Raw genomic sequence first — 22,492 nt, 5'->3', positions numbered from 1 at the left:
ACCTGTGTCCAATTACTGGTTATCTATTAATGTGTCTGTGTGTCTTTGAGATGGCCAGTAACCCAAGAGAGAGAAGTGTTACCCCGTGCCATATTTGTGTGTGTGCACGCCAATCCGGGAAGGTAAAGTCACTGAAAAGTGAAAGTGTATTGTGAAACTAAAGCGCACCTATATTGTGAAGCCTGCCTCCCAGTCCCTCATTTATCCCACCTCAGGGAACTGTTACAATTATATGTAGCTACAAATGGATAAAACGTATGATCTGTAATTCTTTAATAATAAAAAAGTCCTAACTGTTGTCAAGTTGCAGCAAATTATTTTAGGATATGTTGTTAAAGGAAAATAATTAACTTTGTGGTGGTAACAACTCATCACACCACTCTCACTGATTATTTTTCTGTAACTGCACAATAAAAAGTGTTTTATTCCTTACAAACAAGTCTAATGTAATGTACATTAGCAGGACACAAGTGCATGTGTGCAGTGTATTGTTATTAAATGAAAATTAAAAAGTTATATATTAAGGTTAGACATAAGATAAAATAAAACTATTAATCCCGAGGGAAGGTGGTACAGTGGTTAGCACTATCGCCTCACAGCAAGAAGGTCCTGGGTTCGAGCCCAGCGGCCGGCGAGGGCCTTTCTGTGTGGAGTTTGCATGTTCTCCCTGTGTCTGCGTGGGTTTCCTCTGGGTGCTCCGGTTTCCCCCCACAGTCCAAAGACATGCAGCTTAGGCTAATTGGTGGCTCTAAACTGACCGTACAGTAGATGTGAATGTGAGTGTGAATGGTTGTTTGTCTCTGTGTGAGCCCTGTGATAACCTGGTGACTTGTTCAGGGCATATCCTGCCTCTTGCCCATAGTCAGCTGGGATAGGCTCCAGCTTGCCTGCGATCATGTAGAACAGGATAAGCGGCTACAGATAATGAATGGATGGATGGATGGATCCCGAGGGAAATTCTTGAAACATTAAACAAAAGGTAACCTTATTTCTATATATATTTTCCTTCAGGTATTTTTCCTTCAGAGTGAAGGAGTGCTTAGCTCTACTACCTCATTTATGGGCTGCCCCTGATGAGCTTATCAAGTTTGTGAGTTCACTGAGATTTTCGCTTGTATGCTCTGTAGCATCTGGAACTTTGCCAACACCAGAGTGTTATTATAACAGGGCTCAGCCTGAATTAGAGCTCACTGCTGAATGTGGCATGAATATTGTATACTGCAATGTTTATAATCAGAAACCATATCGGTGAGTTGTCTATTCTTGAGAGAGAATATAGGCTGCACATCTGTTGTACAGTGGTGCTTGAAAGTTTGTGAACCCTTTCGAATTTTCTACATTTCTACATATATATGACCTAAAACATTATTAGATTTTCACACAAGTCCTAAAAGTAGATAAAAAGAACCCAGTTAAACAAATGAGACAAAAATATTATACTTGGTCTTTTATTTATTGAGGAAAATGATCCAATATTACATATCTGTGAGGGGCAAAAGTATGTGAACCTCTAGGATTAGCAGTTAATTTGAAGGTGAAATTAGAATCAGGTGTTTTCAATCAATGGGATGACAATCAGGTGTGAGTGGGCACCCTGCTTTATTTAAAGAATAGGGATCTATCAAAGTCTGATCTTCACAACACATGTTTGTGGAAGTGTGTCATGGCACAAACAAAGCAGATTTCTGAGGACCTCAGAAAAAGTGTTGGTGATGCTCACAGACTGTGAGTAATGTCTGACTGTGGACAAATGGAGGAAATTCAAGACCATTGTTACCCTCCCCAGGAGTGGTCGACCAACAAAGATCACTCCAAGAGCAAGGTGTGTAATAGTTGGCGAGGTCACAAAGGACCCCAGGGTAACTTACAAGCAACTGAAGGCCTCTCTTACATTGACTAATGTTAATGTTCATGAGTCCACCATCAGGAGAACGCTGAACAACAATGGTGTGCATGGCAGGGTTGCAAGGAGAAAGCCACTGCTCTCCAAAAAGAATATTGCTGCTCATCTGCAGTTTGCTGAAGATCACGTGGACAAGCCAGAAGGCTATTGGAAAAATGTTTTGTGGACAGATGAGACCAAAATAGAACTTTTTGGTTTAAATGAGAAGCATTATGTTTGCAGAAAGGAAAACACTGTATTCCAGCATAAGAACCTTATCCCATCTGTGAAACATGGTGGTGGTAGTATCATGGTTTGGGCCTGTTTTACTGCATCTGGGCCAGGATGGCTTGCCATCATTGATGGAACAATGAATTCTGAATTATACCAGCGAATTCTAAAGGAAAATATCAGGACATCTGTCAATGACTTATTTGAACACCAGGAGCTGGAGACATTCACAGGAACGGTGCTGGACTATATCAAGTTCTGCATCGGGAATGTGACGGTGATAAAAACATCCGGGTCTTCCCAAACCAGAAACCCTGGATGACCAGCCAGGTCTGCTCACTCTGCAGGGCTTGCAATGCTGCCTTCAGGTTAGGTGATAGAGCTCTGTACAGAGCCGCTCGAGCTGATCTGAAAAGAGGAATAAATAAAGCCAAGGCGGACCACAGGCTGCGCATAGAGTCCCACCTGTCCAGCAACAACACACGGGAGGTGTGGCAGGACATTGAGGACATCACAAACTTCAGAGACTGTGATGCGCCAACAGGAGACTGGAGTGTGCCGCTAGCAGAGGAGCTAAATCGCTTCTTTGCTCGCTTTGAAACATCTCAGCAGCACTCATCTGCTCCTGCCCTGCCCCCACCACCACACAGTTCCTACACCACTCCTTTCACTGTACAGGAGCATGATGTCAGATGGGTGCTCCTGGCAGTGAACCCCAAGAAAGCTGCCGGCCCAGTTGGTGTACCTGGTAAGGTACTCAGAGCGTGCGCCCACCAGATTGCCCCTACCTTCACCAGGATCTTTAACCTCTCCCTGGCTCAGGCAGTCATCCCGCCCTGCCTAAAATCTGCAACAATAATCCCAGTGCCAAAGAAGTCTCCCGTCACCAGCCTGAATGATTACTGTCCTGTGGCCCTCACCCCGGTAATCATGAAGTGCTTCGAGAGACTAGTTCTTCAGCACATCAAGGACCACCTCCCCCCAGACTTCGACCCCTACCAGTTTGCATATCGCACAAAGAGATCCACAGAGGACGCCATCGCTGTAGCTCTCCACTCTGCACTAAATCACCTGGAGCAGCAGCAGAGCTCCGTCCGCATACTCTTTGTGGATTACAGTTCAGCTTTTAATACAATAATCCCGGACATCCTTATTAGAAAACTGGACACTCTCGGCCTCCCCCCTCTCACATGTGCCTGGTTAAAGGACTTTCTTACTAACCGGCCCCAGACTGTGAGACTTGGCACCCACTTCTCCTCCACCCGCATGTTGAACACCGGCTCTCCACAGGGCTGTGTGCTGAGCCCACTCCTGTACTGCCTCTACACCCACGACTGTAGTTCGACCCACAACAACAACCTCATCGTCAAGTTTGCTGATGACACCACAGTGGTCGGACTCATCTCAAAGGGAGACGAGGCAGCCTACAGAGAGGAAGTCCTGAAGTTGGCAGCCTGGTGTTCAGAAAATAACCTCGCTCTGAACACCAAGAAAACCAAAGAGCTCATTGTTGACTTCAGGAAGCACAGCACCGACCTAGCCCCCCTCTACATCAACAATGTGTATGTGGAGAGGGTCCACACCTTCCGATTTCTCAGTGTCCTCATCTCTGCCGACATTTCCTGGTCAGTAAACATCACAGGAGTCATTAAGAAGGCTCAGCAGCGGCTACACTTCCTGAGAGTCCTCAGGAAGTACAACCTAAACTCCAACCTGCTGCTGACCTTCTACCGCTCATCCATCGAGAGCCTGCTGACATACTGTATTACAGTATGGTACGGCAGCTGCACTGCTGTAGACAGGGAGAGGCTCCAGAGGGTAGTTAAGGCAGCAGAGAAGATCATTGGCTGCCCTCTCCCCTCCCTGATGGACATTTACACCTCCCGCTGCCTTAGCAGAGCTAAGAACATTATCAAGAACAGCTCCCACCCTGGCTTTGATCTGTTTGACCTGTTGCCCTCAGGGAGGCACTACAGGTGCATCAGGACAAAGACAAACTGATTCAAAAACAGCTTCTTTCCAAAAGCCATAACCGCCCTGAACTTGGATATGCTCTGACTTTATAGTCTATTTATTTTACTATGTGACTCTCCTCATGCAATAATTTATAATGTGCAGTACTTTATAAGGGACTCTCTCTGTGCAATACTTTTATAATGTGCAATACCTCACTCCATAATGTGAAATACAACACATTCACCTCACCTCAGGACTGTGCACCTTACATACAGCACATGCACCTCAGGACTGTGCACCTTACATACAGCACATGCACCTCAGGACTGTGCACCTTACATACAGCACATGCACCTCAGGACTGTGCACCTTACATACAGCACATGCACCTCAGGACTGTGCACCTTACATACAGCACATGCACCTCAGGACTGTGCACCTTACACACAGCACATACACCAAGTCTGTGCACCTAGCTTACCTTGCAATACTTCATAAATGTGTAATATTTTATTTTAATTTATTTTATAATGTGACTCTCTCGTGCAATAATTTATAATGTGACTCTCTCTGTACAATAATTTATATGTGCAATGAGCAATACCTTACTCCATAATGTGTAACACAACACATACACCTCAGGACTGTGCACCTTACCCCCCTTACACACTCCCCCCCCCCCCTTTTTCCCCCCCTTCCTCTCTCTCTCTCTCACTCTACACGCTGTTTTGCACTGTTATCGGAGATGCTTTAATCTCATTGTACATGTGTATAGTGACAATAAAGGCATTCTATTCTATTCTATTCAATGAACTGAATTTCAAGAGAAGGTGGGTCATGCAGCAAGACAACAACCCTAAGGACACAAGTCGTTCTGCCAAAGAATGATTAAAGAAGAATAAAGTTAATGTTTTGGAATGGCCAAGTCAAAGTCCTGACCTTAATCTAATCGAAATGTTGTGGAGAGACCTGAAGTGAGCAGTTTATGTGAGGAAACCCACCAACATCCCAGAGTTGAAGCTGTTCTGTACGGAGGAATGGACTACCTCCAAGCCGGTGTGCAGGACTGATCAACAGTTATCGGAAACATTTAGTTGCAGTTACTGCTGCACACAGGGGTCACACCAGATACTGAAAGCAAAGGTTCACATACTTTTGCCACTCACAGATATGTAATATTGGATCATTTTCCTCAATAAATAAATGACCAAGTATAATATTTTTGTCTCATTTGTTTAACTGGGTTCTCTTTATCTACTTTTAGGATTTGTGAGAAAATCTGATGATGTTTTAGGCCATATTTATGCAGATATACAGAAAATTCTAAAGGGTTCACAAACTTTCAAGCACCACTGTAAAAGGCCACATTCATTACATTGCAGTGCTGTATGATGTGTTTATGGCATCTATTGTATAAATTCCCATATCTTTCATGCACCATGCTTTTGTTCTGACAATAGAGCCCCTGCAAATCACATAGATTAATGTGCTCGTGCTAATATATTCTCATTTCTATAGTAACAGCCATTCACAAGGACTTATAGTAGACACTCTACTTGAAGAAGAAGAAGCCTTTGTCACACATGCATTACAGCACACTGAAATTCTTTTCTTTGGATTTCCCAGCTTGCTAGGAAGTTGAGGTCAGAGCACAGGATCAACCATGATATACAGTGGGGCAAAAAAGTATTTAGCCAGCCACCAATTGTGCAAGTTCTCCCACTTAAAAAGATGAGAGAGGCCTTTAATTTTCATCATAGGTACACTTCAACTATGAGAGACAGAATGGGGGGAAAGAATCCAGGAAATCACATTGTAGGAATTTTAATGAATTACTTGGTAAATTCCTTGGTAAAATAAGTATTTGGTCACCTACAAAAAAGCAAGATTTCTGGCTCTCACAGACCTGCAACAACTTCTTTAAGAGGCTCCTCTGTCCTCCACTCGTTACCTGTATTAATGGCACCTGTTTGAACTCGTTATCAGTATAAAAGACACCTGTCCACAACCTCAAACAGTCACACTCCAAACTCCACTATGGCCAAGACCAAAGAGCTGTCAAAGGACACCAGAAACAAAATTGTAGACCTTCACCAGGCTGGGAAGACTGAATCTGCAATAGGTAAGCAGCTTGGTGTGAAGAAATCAACTGTGGGAGCAATTATTAGAAAATGGAAGACATACAAGACCACTGATAATCTCCCTCGATCTGGGGCTCCACGCAAGATCTCACCCCGTGGGGTCAAAATGATCACAAGAACAGTGAGCAAAAATCCCAGAACCACATGGGGGGACCTAGTGAATGACCTGCAGAAAGCTGGGACCAAAGTAACAAAGGCTACCATCAGTAACACACTACGCCACCAGGGACTCAAATCCTGCAGTGCAAGACGTGTCCCTCTGCTTAAGCCAGTACATGTCCAAGCCCGTCTGAAGTTTGCTAGAGAGCATTTGGATGATCCAGAAGAGGATTGGGAGAATGTCATATGGTCAGATGAAACCAAAATACAACCCCGATTCCAAAAAAGTTGGGACAAAGGACAAATTGTAAATAAAAATGGAATGCAATAATTTACAAATCTCAAAAACTGATATTGTATTCACAATAGAACACAGACAACATATCAAATGTCGAAAGTGAGACATTTTGAAATTTCATGCCAAATATTGGCTCATGGCCCTGTGATGACCTGGCGACTTGTCCAGGGTGTACCCCGCCTTCGCCCATAGTCAGCTGGGATAGGCTCCAGCTTGCCTGCGACCCTGTAGAAGGATAAAGCAGCTAGAGATAATGAGATGAGATATTGGCTCATTTGAAATTTCATGACAGCAACACATCTCAAAAAAGTTGGGACAGGGGCAATAAGAGGCTGGAAAAGTTAAAGGTACAAAAAAGGAACAGCTGGAGGACCAAATTGCAACTCATTAGGTCAATTGGCAATAGGTCATTAACATGACTGGGTATAAAAAGAGCATCTTGGAGTGGCAGCGGCTCTCAGAAGTAAAGATGGGAAGAGAATCACCAATCCCCCTAATTCTGTGCCGACAAATAGTGGAGCAATATCAGAAAGGAGTTCGACAGTGTAAAATTGCAAAGAGTTTGAACATACTGTATCCTCATCTACAGTGTATAATATCATCAAAAGATTCAGAGAATCTGGAAGAATCTCTGTGCATAAGGGTCAAGGCCGGAAAACCATACTGGGTGCCCGTGATCTTCAGGCCCTTAGACGGCACTGCATCATATACAAGCATGCTTCTGTATTGGAAATAACAAAATGGGCTCAGGAATATTTCCAGAGAACATTATCTGTGAACACAATTCACCGTGCCATCCGCCGTTGCCAGCTAAAACTCTATAGTTCAAAGAAGAAGCCGTATCTAAACACGATCCAGAAGCGCAGACGTCTTCTCTGGGCCAAGGCTCATTTAAAATGGACTGTGGCAAAGTGGAAAACTGTTCTGTGGTCAGATGAATCAAAATTTGAAGTTCTTTATGGAAATCATGGACGCCGTGTCATTCGGACTAAAGAGGAGAAGGACGACGGCTGCGTAGAAGAAGGGTCCGGGTACTGAACTGGCCAGCCTGCAGTCCAGATCTTTCACCCATAGAAAACATTTGGCACATCATAAAACGGAAGATACGACAAAAAAGACCTAAGACAGTTGAGCAACTAGAATCCTACATTAGACAAGAATGGGTTAACATTCCTATCCCTAAACTTGAGCAACTTGTCTCCTCAGTCCCCAGACGTTTACAGACTGTTGTAAAGAGAAAAGGGGATGTCTCACAGTGGTAAACATGGCCTTGTCCCAACTTTTTTGAGATGTGTTGTTGTCATGAAATTTAAAATCACCTAATTTTTCTCTTTAAATGATACATTTTGGTGGCACGGTGGTGTAGTGGTTAGCGCTGTCGCCTCACAGCAAGAAGGTCCTGGGTTCGAGCCCCGGGGCTGGCGAGGGCCTTTCTGTGCGGAGTTTGCATGTTCTCCCTGTGTCCGTGTGGGTTTCCTCTGGGTGCTCTGGTTTCCCCCACAGTCCAAAGACATGCAGGTTAGGTTAACTGGTGACTCTAAAATTGACCGTAGGTGTGAGTGTGAATGGTTGTCTGTGTCTATGTGTCAGCCCTGTGATGACCTGGCGACTTGTCCAGGGTGTACCCCGCCTTTCGCCTGTAGTCAGCTGGGATAGGCTCCAGCTTGCCTGCGACCCTGTAGAAGGATAAAGCGGCTAGAGATAATGAGATGAGATGATACATTTTCTCAGTTTAAACATTTGATATGTCATCTATGTTCTATTCTGAATAAAATATGGAATTTTGAAACTTCCACATCATTGCATTCCATTTTTATTTACAATTTGTACTTTGTCCCAACTTTTTTGGAATCGGGGTTGTAGAACTTTTTGGTAAAAACTCAGTTTGTCGTGTTTGGAGGAGAAAGAATGCTGAGTTGCATCCAAAGAACACCATACTGTACCTACTGTGAAGCATGGGGGTGGAAACATGCTTTGGGGCTGTTTTTCTGCAAAGGGACCAGGACGACTGATCTGTGTAAAGGAAAGAATGAATGGGGCCATGTATCATGAGATTTTGAGTGAAAACCTCCTTCCATCAGCAAGGGCATTGAAGATGAAACATGGCTGGGTCTTTCAGCATGACAATGATCCCAAACACACCACCTGGGCAACGAAGGAGTGGCTTTGTAAGAAGCATTTCAAGGTCCTGGAGTGGCCTAGCCAGTCTCCAGATCTCAACCCCATAGAAAATCTTTGGAGGGAGTTGAAAGTCCGTGTTGTCCAGCGACAGCCCCAAAACATCACTGCTCTAGAGGAGATATGCATGGAGGAATGGGCCAAAATACCAGCAACAGTGTGTGAAAACCTTGTGAAGACTTACAGAAAACGTTTGACCTCTGTCATTGCCAACAAAGGGTATATAACAAAGTATTGAGATGAGCTTTTGTTATTGACCAAATACTTATTTTGCACCATAATTTGCAAATAAATTCTTTAAAAATCAGACAATGTGATTTTATGGATTTTTTTTCTCATTTTGTCTCTCATAGCTGACGTATACCTATGATGAAAATTACAGGCCTCTCTCATCTTTTTAAGTGGGAGAACTTGCACAATTGGTGACTGACTAAATACGTTTTTTGCCCCACTGTAGCACTCCTGGAGCAGAGAGGGTTAAGGCCTTGCTCAAGGGCCCAACAGTGGCAGCTTGGTGGAGCTGGGGCTTGAATCCTGCCCTTCTGATCCAAAACCCAGAGCAATGAGCCATCATTGCCTTGAACAGATTTAAGAAATGTGTGAATGAGAACAATAACTTAGTTTTTTGTGGACATTCCACAACAATGGGCCTCATTTCTTAATTCATAAGAGAATTTACACAAGAAATTTGGTATTCATGAAAATCCTGTTACTTTAGAAAAACTAAAGTGAGCTCCTGAGTTTGTGTAAATTTATGCATAAGAAAACTCACTAATGTAAACCTCAGTTGATCAGCTTCAAATCATATAATTGTCCATAAGCTACTGCAGTTATACATTACCAGTCAAAAGTTTGTACACACCTACTAATTCATCGGTTTTTCTGTATTTTGGCTATTTTCTACATTGTCGAACAATCCTGAAGACATCAAAACTATGAAATAACATATGGGACATGTATGGAATTATGTAGTAAACAAAAAGTGTGGAAAAAAATATGTTTCATCTTTTAGGTTCTTCAAAGTAGCCACTGTTGACCTTGATGACAGCTTTGCACACCACTGGCATTATCTTAACCAGCTTCATGAGGAAGTCACCTGGAAAGCTTTTCAGTTAACAGGTGTGCCTTGTTAAAAGTTAATAAGTGGAATTTCTTGCCTTCTTCATGCATTTGAGACCATCTGTAATGTTTCTCTGATTACAATGGATGCTGAATCACAGGCAAATGGGATCAGGTTTACTTTTTGGGTTTTATTTACAACCACAACTCAAAAAAGCATGCTTTTCAGCTGTCTTAACTCAATTCTTAGGTAGTAATGCACTGGCGTGACTTCAGCCAGGGGAAGCCATCAACTTGCTGCTCCTCTCCCCTTTTATCTGCTCCCTCTCACTACACACAAACACACAGACAGCACATTAATTCACAACAGGTGCCACCACTTTGCCACTCCCCTTCCCCAGCTTTGCTCTTCATTCACAAACCAGCTTTTGACTACACCCCTGCTGCCACATACCCCCACCACATGACTCTGGCCAGGGAGCCATCTGGCCTGCAGCTGACTCCCCCCCCCCCCCCCCCCCCCCCCCCCCCGCCCCCCTGCTGGGAGAGGTAGTCCGCTACCACCATCTGTGCCCCTGGCCTGTGGACCACCTTGAACTTAAAAGGCTTGTAGGGATGGATTGCCATGCCCGTAACCATAGTAACCATTTATGAACACACCAATCCCTGTACTCGATGCCATGTTTTATCTCCGCCCATTCTTCTGACTTCCTGTAATGGTATTGGATAGTGGTAATGGTAATGGTAGTGGATAATGGTAATGGAGATGATACCGGATACCAATTACAGTGACGTCATGACTGTGCTTTAAACCCGCGGCGGAATTGAAATTCTATCTCTGGTGGTGGATTCCAAGCGTGAAAGAGAAGCCAATGCATCGGTGCTACAGAAGGACAAAGAACAAAGAACAAGCTATTGATACCGGACCTTTAGCCAAAGTTCAATGTATTTGACCTTCACAGAGTTGTAATAATAACTGAACCAGTTAGTTACTGCAGCCCACGCAGTATTTCAAAGAGAAAAGGTGACCGGATCCCTTTTCCCTTTCTCAACGTCGACGAACTATAAACAAGATTCCTTCCAAATCACTGGACGACCAACAGCACACCGAAGATCTTCAGCTGACGAGCTGTAAAAGTGAAAGGAACAAAACTGTCTTCTCCCTGGACCTGCGCTTTGTGCTGTCTTCGGATAACAGAAGGTGCACTTTCAAGCAAGAGCGATCTCAAGTAAGGCTGGCATCTGGGCAATTGTTAGTCTTAGTTGTGACTAGTTAACATGAAGAGTGTTGTTCATTTGAATTCATTTATGGTTTAAATGTACGCATTTTGATTCACATGAAAGTCGGTCTTAGACCACGTGTTGTTTGATTTACTTTGTTTACTATCTGTATTTATGTAATACTCTGATAAATATCAGTAGTATTTATTTAATTTTTTTTTAAATTGAGGGTGGAATGCTGAATTGTGGTGAAGTAAGTGTATAATTGTTTGGTGTAAATGGGATGTTAAAATGTATAATTAATTTGTGTTTGAAATGGGTCCCTTTAAGGAAAGTTGAGGAGTAATTCTTGCTACGTGAGGTGTGAGTTCATGGCCTTTTGAGTTGATATACTTCCGGGTGGAGAGAAAAGGAAGGGAGGAGAGGGAACAACATGGGAATGGTGCTGAGCGGGTAGCTGTGGACTGTGTGTGTGTGTTGGACAACGAGTTAAGAGTGCATGAGTCAGACTCTTCGTCTCAGGTAAGGGTCTTGTGTTTAGTGGATACGAAGCAGGTCCGTCATCGCTGGCTAGCAGAAGCTAGGCTAGCGGCACGGTCTTCGTTGAGGGTGGACATCACCTGCACAGACGGGAGGACGCTTCGCTGTTGTGACTCCTCACCTACGGTCTGGTTCTGCTGACTTCACGGATACGGGAGGTACTTTTAAAAAAGGTTTCCATCATGAGCTCCAATTAAAGTGTGCCAACGAACTAAACTAAGAGTGCACTCAAAGTTAGACAGGTTTTTGCCTCAAACTATCACTATCCGGGTTTCTATATATTTTTTTATTTCTCTCTCTTTTCCATAACGAAAGGTGACGGTGTTTTCTTGTGTATATCTTTTTAATACAGTTTATAAAATTGATGTTCTGTGTTTGTATTATTGAGTTGTTTTATCATTGAAATATTACATTCTGCCCTACCTGAGCATTTACAGGTTAAAGTGTATTCCCCATAGTCTCTACACAGATATTAGTGAAAGTGAGAATCATACATTACCCTAGACAGTTGTCACTATTTGAAATGTCTCTTTTACCATAAGATATTGAATGAGGGTTAAGGCTTTGTCTTGGCGCATAAGGTGAGTTTTTATTACATGAGCGGGTGGTAAAGGAGTTACATTTTTGGGGGCTCGTCCGGGACGTTTTTTTTTATAACTGACCTGTTTTCTTATTCAAAGTTTGAGAATGTTGATGTAATCATCCTTATTGCTAATAATAGGAAAATACTAAGTGTAGTTTCACTTATTGTGAAGTTCTCTCATTTGCTGTTTTCTCATCTCATTATCTCTAGCCGCTTTATCCTTCTACAGGGTCGCAGGCAAGCTGGAGCCTATCCCAGCTGACTACGGGCGAAAGGCAGGGTACACCCTGGACAAGTCGCCAGGTCATCACAGGGCTGACACATAGACAACCATTCACACTCACACCTACGGTCAATTTAGAGTCACCAGTTAACCTAACCTGCATGTCTTTGGACTGTGGGGGAAACCGGAGCAGCCGGAGGAAACCCACGCGGAGAACATGCAAACTCCACACAGAAAGGCCCTCGCCGGCCCCGGGGCTCGAACCCAGGACCTTCTTGCTGTGAGGCGACAGCGCTAACCACTACACCACCGTGCCGCCCATTTGCTGTTTTGAGCTAAGAAAATAGAAGCAGTTGAAGTTGAAGCCTGGTGTAAAAAGAAGCAGTTAGCTTATGAAAATGCAGTTGTTTTGAGTGATGTTAACCCAGATGTTACAGATGCAGTTCTGGTAACAGCTTTGAATCAAGTTAAACCATTTGGAAAATCTGAGATAGTTGAATGCAGTCTTGATGTAGCTTCTAAAACACAGTTTATACTGATTAAAACTTCTACTGATTTGACTAACCAAACCTTACCTGACCTTGTTGGACTCCCTGGGGAGGCTGGTCCATGGCCTGTTCAAGTGCTTACTGCTTCTGCAGACAATAGAGTTTCAAGCTAAACTAATCTCATTTTTGAAGACTGAAGGCAAAACTCTCACTGATGTTAGTGGCTTATTCAACCCTTCACCCCTCAACATGAGCACTGCACTGATGCACGCTATCAGCTCTTTAGTGGATAAATGTAACACTACATCTGTTGATTCTTATAGTTATTGTAAGCTCCGCATGTTCTCTGGTGTGAAACCTATGCCCAGTGGGGAGGAAGAGTATGATGCCTGGGCAGAGCAGACAGCACATTTGCTTGAAGAGTGGCAGTGCAGTGATAATACAAAGAAACAGAGGATAGTGGAAAGCTTGAAAGGTCCAGCTGCTGACATTGTGAGATTCTTGAGAGTGCAGAAGCCTACTGCAACTTCATATGACTACACTTATTGACAACTACTTGCACTTATTGACAACTTCAACCTTGTACAACATGTACAGGGGCCGACCCACTCTCGTGGTCATACCCTTGACCTCATCATCACAAAGGGTCTTACTGTTTCTACTACTGTTGTTGACCTGGCCTTATCTGATCATTTTTGTGTTTTCTCTGATGTTTCTATGTCTCCTCACATTCAGAACAGCTCAATGACTATGGGTAGGAGAGTCATAAACGACAACACATGTGTTCTCTTTGAGCAAGCTCTCTCTCGGATCTCAACCAAAATGTCAGACTCTGTAGATGATTTACTGGAAATTTTTAATTTAAATATGACCCAAATTATGGATGATATTGCTCCATTCAAAATCAAAAGAGTCAGTGATAAGCAGAAAGCACCATGGAAGCAATACCCAGCTGTTAAACTGTTAAAGAGAGAATGTAGAAAGACTGAAAGAAAATGGTGCAAAACTAAACTTCACATCCATTATCAAATCCATAAAGAGATGCTTTGTAAATATAATTATGAAATTCGTAAAGCAAGACAGTCTTTCTTCTCCAACATCATCAACAGGAATATGAACAATGCCCGTGTGCTATTTTCAACAGTAGAGAAGCTAACAAATCCCCCACCACAATTAGCACCTGAACTTCTCTCAGTTAATAAATGCAATGAGTTTGCATCCTTCTTTAAAGGTAAAATTGATAAAATACGACATAATATTGCTCATAATGTATCTCAGTTGCAAATAATTGAAAAACTGCAATCACCAGTGACACAGACAGATAACTTCAACACAATGTCAGAATTTTGTTTAATTGATTATGAGACTCTTGAAAAAACTGTACAGAATCTCAGTTCCTCAACATCTGAATTGGACATTCTGCCCACCAACTTTTTTAAGTCTGTTCTACATCTTATAATTACAGATGTGCTTCAAATCATGAATACATCCCTAGAGACTGGCATTGTTCCTGTGTCCTTGAAAAAAGCCGTTGTAAAGCCCCTACTTAAAAAGAATAATCTGGATGCTTCAGTATTAAATAACTACAGGCCAATATCAAATCTACCATTCATCAGGAAAATCCTTGAAAAAATTGTCTTCAATCAATTAACTGCCTTCTTGATATCAAACAGCTGTTTTGATAACTTTCAATCAGGATTTCGTGCCAATCATAGCACTGAAACAGCGCTGATTAAAGTTATAAATGACATACATCTTAATACTGATGCAGGCAAAACATCGGTCCTGGTATTACTGGACTTCAGTGCAGCTTTTGATACTGTTGATCACAACATACTGCTATATCGACTTGAACGTTGGGTTGGGTTGACTGGTAAAGTTATCAATTGGTTAAAATCATACTTAAAAGATAGAAGCTTCTTTGTTACCATGGGAAATTGTACCTCAGCGTCAATGTCCTTGACCTGTGGTGTCCCCCAGGGGTCGATTCTTGGACCATTACTATTCAACCTTTATATGCTCCCACTTGGGCAAATTATCAAGAACAATTCAATTTTATATCACTGCTATGCAGATGATACCCAAATTTATCTTGCTCTATCACCTAATGATTATGCCCCCCTTGAATGTCTCTACCAGTGTATCGATCAAATCAACAACTGGATGTCACAAAATTTTCTTCAGCTGAACACAGATAAAACAGAAGTAATTCTATTTGGAAAAAAAGATGAAAGACTCAGGATTACCACTATTCTTGACACAAAAGGGATTAAAACTAAAGAAATGGTTAAAAATCTTGGTGTTTTCATTGACAGCGAGCTAAACTTTGAGAGGCATATGAAAGCAATCACTAAAATGGCATTTTATCACCTAAAAAACATTTCCAAACTAAGAGGACTTATGTAAAAAAATGATCTGGAAAAACTTATACATGCCTTCATCTCTAGTAGGGTTGATTACTGCAATGGCCTTTTCACAGGCCTGCCAAAAAAAAAACGTCAAACGACTTCAGCTGGTTCAAAATGCAGCAGCTAGGGTTCTCACACGAACAAAAAGAACAGAACACATTACTCCAATTCTAAGGTCCCTTCACTGGCTTCCAGTAAGCTACAGAATTGACTTTAAAGCATTGCTGCTGGTGTACAAATCTCTAAATGGTACAGGGCCCAATTACCTCTCTGATATGTTGCAGCGGCCTAACCCAATCAGATCTACCAGATCGCAGCAGAAAAATTTACTGTTAAAACCTGTTGTTAAAACAAAGTGTGGTGAAGCAGCTTTTAGCTACTATGCAGTACAGCTACGGAACCAACTGCCAGAGGACATCAAAAATGCTCCTGCTGTTGGCAGCTTCAAATCTAGACTAAAGACCAAGCTGTTTTCAGATGCTTTCTGCTAAATTATTAATATTGCCATCTCTACATGTTTTAAACTCTTTACTTTTACAGTCTCTCCATGTTTTAAATTTTACTTAACTTTTATTCTATTTTATTCTGCTGTTTTTTTTAATTGAACTTTTATTTCATTTTATTATTTTATTTCTACTACTGTTTAATTCTTATTAATTTTCTTCCCCATTTATTTTATGTAATTTTATTTTCTATTGTTTACTGTTTTGCTTTTACTTCTGTAAAGCACATTGAACTGCCACTGTGTATGAAATGTGCTATATAAATAAACTTGCCTTGCCTTACATGCAAGCTTTGGAAACAGCTTTTGGAACAACTGAGAGTACATCTGATCTCCTGATGAAATTTAGGCACACATATCAAAATGTCAGTGAAAAGCTGTCTACTTACCTGTGGAGGTTGGATAAACTGCTGCATTGTATTTTCAGGAAAGGAGGTGTGGTACTGTCTGACATGAATCGATTACGGATGAAGCAGGTTGTGAGAGGAGCATAGCAACAAGATATGATTGCTCTCCGCCTCCGTATGACACACAAGCTGCGAGAACCTCCTTCTTTCAGTGAGTTGCTAAAAGAGGTGAGGGAGGAAGAAGATATGCTCTGAAACAGAGTCGATGTTAAGAACCCATTAATGTCACAGTCTGTAACTCCTGTTCCCAAGCTTGCACCTGAATTAGAAGTTAATTCTGAAGTAGAAAAGCTGAAAAAAGAAATCAGTGTCATGAAAACTGAAATGATTAGTCTTAAAGCTGCTACAGTTGCATCATATCCAGATACCCAGGATGAAATCCCTGCCAAGGTAAAATATAAAAAAAATGCTACCCCACAAAGGTCTGGATATCAAGGGGATAAACCTGGGATATTTTGCTATAGATGTGGGGAGGATGGACATTTTAAGAGAATGTGAAGGTGAAGAAAACTTACGTAAAGTTAATAAGTGCCTCATTAAATTGACAAGGAAATCGGAAAACTACTGTGGGGTCCAGTAAAGGAACGGCCTGGCATCCCGGTGGTTGCAACACATTCCACCAAGTGCAGCAACTTGAAAAGAGAAGTGAATGACACTATACCTCAAGGCTTAGTGGGCCCTAGTTCTGTCGTGCCCGTACAGATTGAAGGCATCTACTCTAAAGCCATACTGGATTCTGGTTCTCAAGTAACTTTGCTGTACAGATTCTTCTATGACAGATATTTGACACACCTGACATTGACACCTATCAGTACTTTGCAGATATGGGGTCTTAGTTCTGCTGAGTATCCTTACAATGGCTATTTGTCACTTAGGCTGGAGTTTTTGGAAGCTAATGTAGGAGTGAGTGAGATCATTGATGCACTTATGCTGGTATGTCCCGACCCAGTTGTGAGAGGTGAAGCTTCCATGCTTGTTGGCACAAATACACCCACTGTGAGACGACTGCTTAGTCACTGTAGAAAAAAGGGAGGGGAAAACTTTGTGAGAACCATGCATATTCATCCAGTCTTCCAGAAAGCTTTCGAAGAGATCTCACACCTACCACCTGACACTGACAGCAACGCGAGGGGAACTGTGTGGTTCACTCAAACCAAACCTGTTACCTTACAGCCTGGGGGAGTCGCCAGAGTGACTGGTGTACCAAAGTTTCCGAGAGCACCAAGCACTCAGGCCATCCTTGTGGACTCACCTGATAACCCTGCAGATGAACCATGGTTTCCAGATGAACTCCTGGTGAGACCAGAGTTACAGACATCCACTGGTGTGATGGCTAAGAAAATCACTGTTCTAGTCAGAAATATGTCAGCACGAGAAATTACCTTGACCAGGGGAATGCCGATAGCTCATCTGTTTCCAGTCAATGTCGTGCCATCACCTTCTGAAAAGAGTCTAATGTCGAGTCATCTGGAAAATTGACCCCCTCCTCTTTCAACTTTGGAGACTCACCAATCCCTAAGGAGTAGAAAGAAAGATTGGTGATGAAAATGATGGAACAGAGTGAGGTTTTCTCTCTGCATGAGTTTGATGTAGGATGCAGTAAAAGCACCCAGCAAATTATCAAAGCCACCGATGATAAACCATTTCGTGAGAGGTCTCGTCGGCTGCCGCCTGCAGATGTGGAGGCATTGAGACAGTATCTGTCGCAGCTGAAAAATGCTGGTGTTATTACAGAGTCACGCAGTCCTTATGCCTCACCCATTGTGGTTGTGAGAAAGAAAAACGGGAAAATAAGGATGTGTGTGGATTTTAGGACTTTAAACCGTCGCACCGTCCCAGACCAATACACGGTGCCAAGAATTGAAGATGCTTTGGCCTGTCTCAGTGGAAGTAAGTGGTTTAGTGTGCTTGACCTTCACAGTGGATACTATCAAGTGCCTATGACAGACTCTGACAAGGAGAAGACAGCTTTCATCTGCCCGGCTGGATTTTTTTCAATTTGAAAGAATGCTACAAGGAGTGACAGGGGCTCCCGCTACGTTTCAGCGGATAATGGAGCAGACTGTCGGAGACATGAATTTGCTTGAAGTCTTGGTTTATCTCGATGATCTTATTGTGTTTGGAGCAACACTTGTGGAGCATGAGACCAGGTTGTTAAAGGTGGTTGATCGTTTGAGAGATGAAGGACTTAAGTTATCACTGGACAAATGTCAGTTTTGTCAGCCAGCAGTAACCTATGTGGGACACATTATATCTCAAGATGGGGTATCTACTGATCCAAAGAAGACCGAAGCGGTAACTACATGGCCCAGACCAAACACTGTGACTGCTTTGCGGTCATTCCTTGGATTCTGCGGGTACTACAGGCGCTTTGTAAAGGATTATTCCAAGGTAGCTCACCCGTTCAACCAACTGTTGTCCGGTTACCTGCCAGCTGCAAAGAAGTCCAAAGGGAAGCAGGAGAATGCTTACCTAAATCCCTCAGAGCCTTTTGGTAGTCGGTGGGATGAAAAATGTGAAGCAGCTTTTGAGGAGCTAAAGCAACGGCTTATTCAAGCTCCCGTGTTAGCTTTTGCAAACCCTCAGCTACCTTATGTGCTGCATGTCGACGCTAGCCGAGAGGGGCTAGGAAGAGTGTTGTACCAAGATCAGGGTGAAGGATTGAGACCTGTGGCTTTTGTTAGTCGACGTTTGACTCCTTCAGAAAAGAACTACCCGGCCCATAAGTTAGAATTTTTGGCTTTGAAGTGGGCGGTAGTAGATAAGCTGCATGACTATCTTTATGGGACCAAGTTTGAGGTGAGGACGGACAACAACCTGTTGACCTATGTGTTGACGTCAGCTAAGCTGGATGCGACAGGTCACCGTTGGCTTGCTGCGCTGTCTACCTATGACTTTAGTCTCAAATATAGATCAGGAGTCCAAAACATTGATGCTCTCTCTCATCACCCACATCCCAGTCCAATACAAAAATCGGAGTGGAAAGACATCCCTGCAGCAGGTGTGAGAGCCATGTGCCAGATTTCTGTGGTGACAAAGCAGAGAAACCTACAGTCTGGAAGAGTCATTGACCTCCTGGGGATTTCTCCACAAGCTATCCCACAGGCCTATTGCAATCTGGCTTCTTTGAGTGTCAAAAATATGCCTGTTGTGAGTCTCACGGAGTTGTCAACTGCTCATCAGGAAGACCCTGACATAGGATGAGTGTGGTCGGCTTTGAAAAATGGTAGTATCACTCAAGTTGACAAGACAAAACATCGAGCTTGCTCTTTGCTGTTGAGAGAGTGGGATAGGTTGAAGATGCAGGAAGGAGTAATGTATCACATTGTAAGTCCACCAGGAAAATCACACTGTTCTCAGTTGGTACTTCCAGCAAAGTACAGAAATACAGTAATGAAATCATTGCATGATGATTCAGGTCATCTGGGCCTCGATAAGACACATGGCCTGATCAAAGATCAATTCTACTGTCCACGGATGAAGTCAGAAATCGAAGAGTATTGCAGGTCTTGTGTGAGGTGCATAAAAAGAAAAACTTTGCCTGAGAGAGTTGCACCATTGTCTCATTTGCAAAGTGATGGTCCACTGGACCTTGTTTGTATGGACTTTCTTTCTATTGAACCAGATTCGAGCAACACAGAAAATGTCCTGGTCATTACTGATCACTACACCTGCTATGCTCAAGTCTTTCCAACAAAGGACCAAAAAGCCTCTACAGTGGTAAGTGTTACTGGAGAAATATTTTGTCCATTATGGATTGCCCAAGAGGATGCACAGTGATCAGGGGAGAGATTTTGAAAGTCGTCTTGTCCATGAAGTTTTGAGTTCACTTGGAGTTGAAAAATCAAGAACAACACCCTATCATCCTCAAGGGGATCCTCAACTGGAGAGGTTTAATAGGACATTGTTGGACATGTTAGGGGCTCTGGAGCCTAAAAGGAAGAAAAAATGGAGTCAGCACATTGTACATTTGGTCCACGTCTATAATTGCACTCCGAATGAAGCTACTGGATTTTCTCCCTATTTTCTTAAGTTTGGGCGTGAAGCCAGATTACCTGTGGATTTATGTTTTGAGACTTCCAGTGATGGCACACAACAGAAAACTTACCTCAAGTAAGTTTCTGACATGAGGAAGGAGTTGAAGGCTGCTTATGAACTAGCAGAATCCATTGCTGCCAAGCAAAATGATAACAATAAGCAGAGGTATGATAAAGAATTAGATTTTCACAGTTGTTGCCGGGAGACAGAGTCTTGCTATGGAACCTTGGATTACAAGGGAAGCATAAACTGGCAGATCGCTGGGCCTCAAACCCATATGTCGTAGACAGCCAGATGCCGAACTTACCAGTGTTCCGGTTGAGACCTGATGATGGTGATGGACCAATCAAAATTCTCCATTGAAATCACCTCCTGCCTCTTGGGAAAAGGATATGTCCAGCTTCTGTATCTAATACAGATCCTATACCCACAAGGAGAGTCCTTCGATGGAGAAGACAGAAAGAATGCATTGACAAGTCTGCATAGGAAAAGACATCACAGAAAATGCCAGATGAAGACTCTGAAAGAAGAGAGGTTAAACCCTGTGATTTTGTTGAAAAAGAGCACACAGACTCGGAAGATGAGGACTATGGACTGTGGTGTGATTCAAATATTGAATCTCGCAGGAACAACATGGATGATGATGATACGTTGGAACTATTCAGTCTGGATCTGGATATTTTCTTAAGTGATCTGACTGGAAAACCAAAAGCAGTTGAGCCAGCAGTAATAGAGGAATGTGTGGAGCAATCTGGAATGGACAGTGGAGATGAACCAGAGACTACTGAGACTACCGAGTCTGAGCTACGAGAGACATGTGAGAACCAAGAAGAGACTGAAAAAGATAAAACACTGACTGAAGATATCACCTTGCAACAAGAAGCCACTGCCCTTGACTTTGACACTAAGACTAGACCTCAGAGACTAAAGCGGGCTCCTTTAAGGTTAACTTATAACACTCTAGGTCATCCCAGTGTCATAGCAGCCCCTACAGTGAAATATGTTTCTTGTATTTACAAGTGGATAGGTACACCTATTATTGCTTAATTGTGTATTTTACTGTGTTTCACTCACCAGATGTATAATGATTGTATACCGTTTAAAACATAAACAGTCATGAGGGCCTGCTTGTATTTTTGGTGGGGGGAGAGTGTAATACTCTGATAAATATCATCTCATCTCATTATCTCTAGCCGCTTTATCCTTCTACAGGGTCGCAGGCAAGCTGGAGCCTATCCCAGCTGACTACAGGCGAAAGGCAGGGTACACCCTGGACAAGTCACCAGGTCATCACAGGGCTGACACATAGACACAGACAACCATTCACACTCACATTCACACCTACGGTCAATTTAGAGTCACCAGTTAACCTAACCTGCATGTCTTTGGACTGTGGGGGAAACCGGAGCACCCAGAGGAAACCCACATGGACACGGGGAGAACATGCAAACTCCGCACAGATAGGCCCTTGCCAGCCACGGGGCTCGAACCCGGACCTTCTTGCTGTGAGGCGACAGCGCTAACCATTACACCACCGTGCCACCCCTGATAAATATCAGTAGTATTTAATTTTTTTTTATTGAGGATGGAATGCTGAATTATGGTGAAGTAAGTGTATAATTGTTTGGTGTAAATGGGATGTTAAAATGTATAATTATTTTGTGTTTGAAATGGGTCCCTTTAAGGAAAGTTGAGGAGTAATTCTTGCTATGTGAGGCGTGAGTTCATGACCTTTTGAGTTGATATACTTCTGGGTGGAGAGAAAAGGAAGGGAGGAGAGGGAACAATGTGGGAATGGCACTGAGCGGGTAGCAGTGGACTGTGTGTGTGTGTGTGTGTGTGTTGGACAACGAGTTAAGAGTGCGTGAGTCGGACTCTTCGCCTCAGTTAAGGGTCTTGTGTTTGGTGGATACGAAGCAGGTCCGTCATCGCTGACTAGCAGGAGCTAGGCTAGCGGCACGGTCTTCGTTGAGGGTGGACATCACCTGCACAGACGGGAGGACGCTTCGCTGTTTTGACTCCTCACCTACGGTCTAGTTCTGCTGACTTCACGGATACAGGAGTTACTTTTAAAAAAGGTTTCCATCATGGGCTCCAATTAAAGCGTGCCAACAAACTAAACTAAGAGTGCACTCAAAGTTAGACAGGTTTTTCCCTCAAACTATCACTATCCGGGTTTCTATTTTTTTTTATTTCTCTCTCTTTTCCATAACGAAAGGTGACGGTGTTTTCTTGTGT

This window comes from Neoarius graeffei, chromosome 12 (genome assembly GCF_027579695.1).
Source record: "Neoarius graeffei isolate fNeoGra1 chromosome 12, fNeoGra1.pri, whole genome shotgun sequence".
Taxonomy (NCBI): domain Eukaryota; kingdom Metazoa; phylum Chordata; class Actinopteri; order Siluriformes; family Ariidae; genus Neoarius; species Neoarius graeffei.
Note: the sequence above shows the minus strand (reverse complement) of the source record.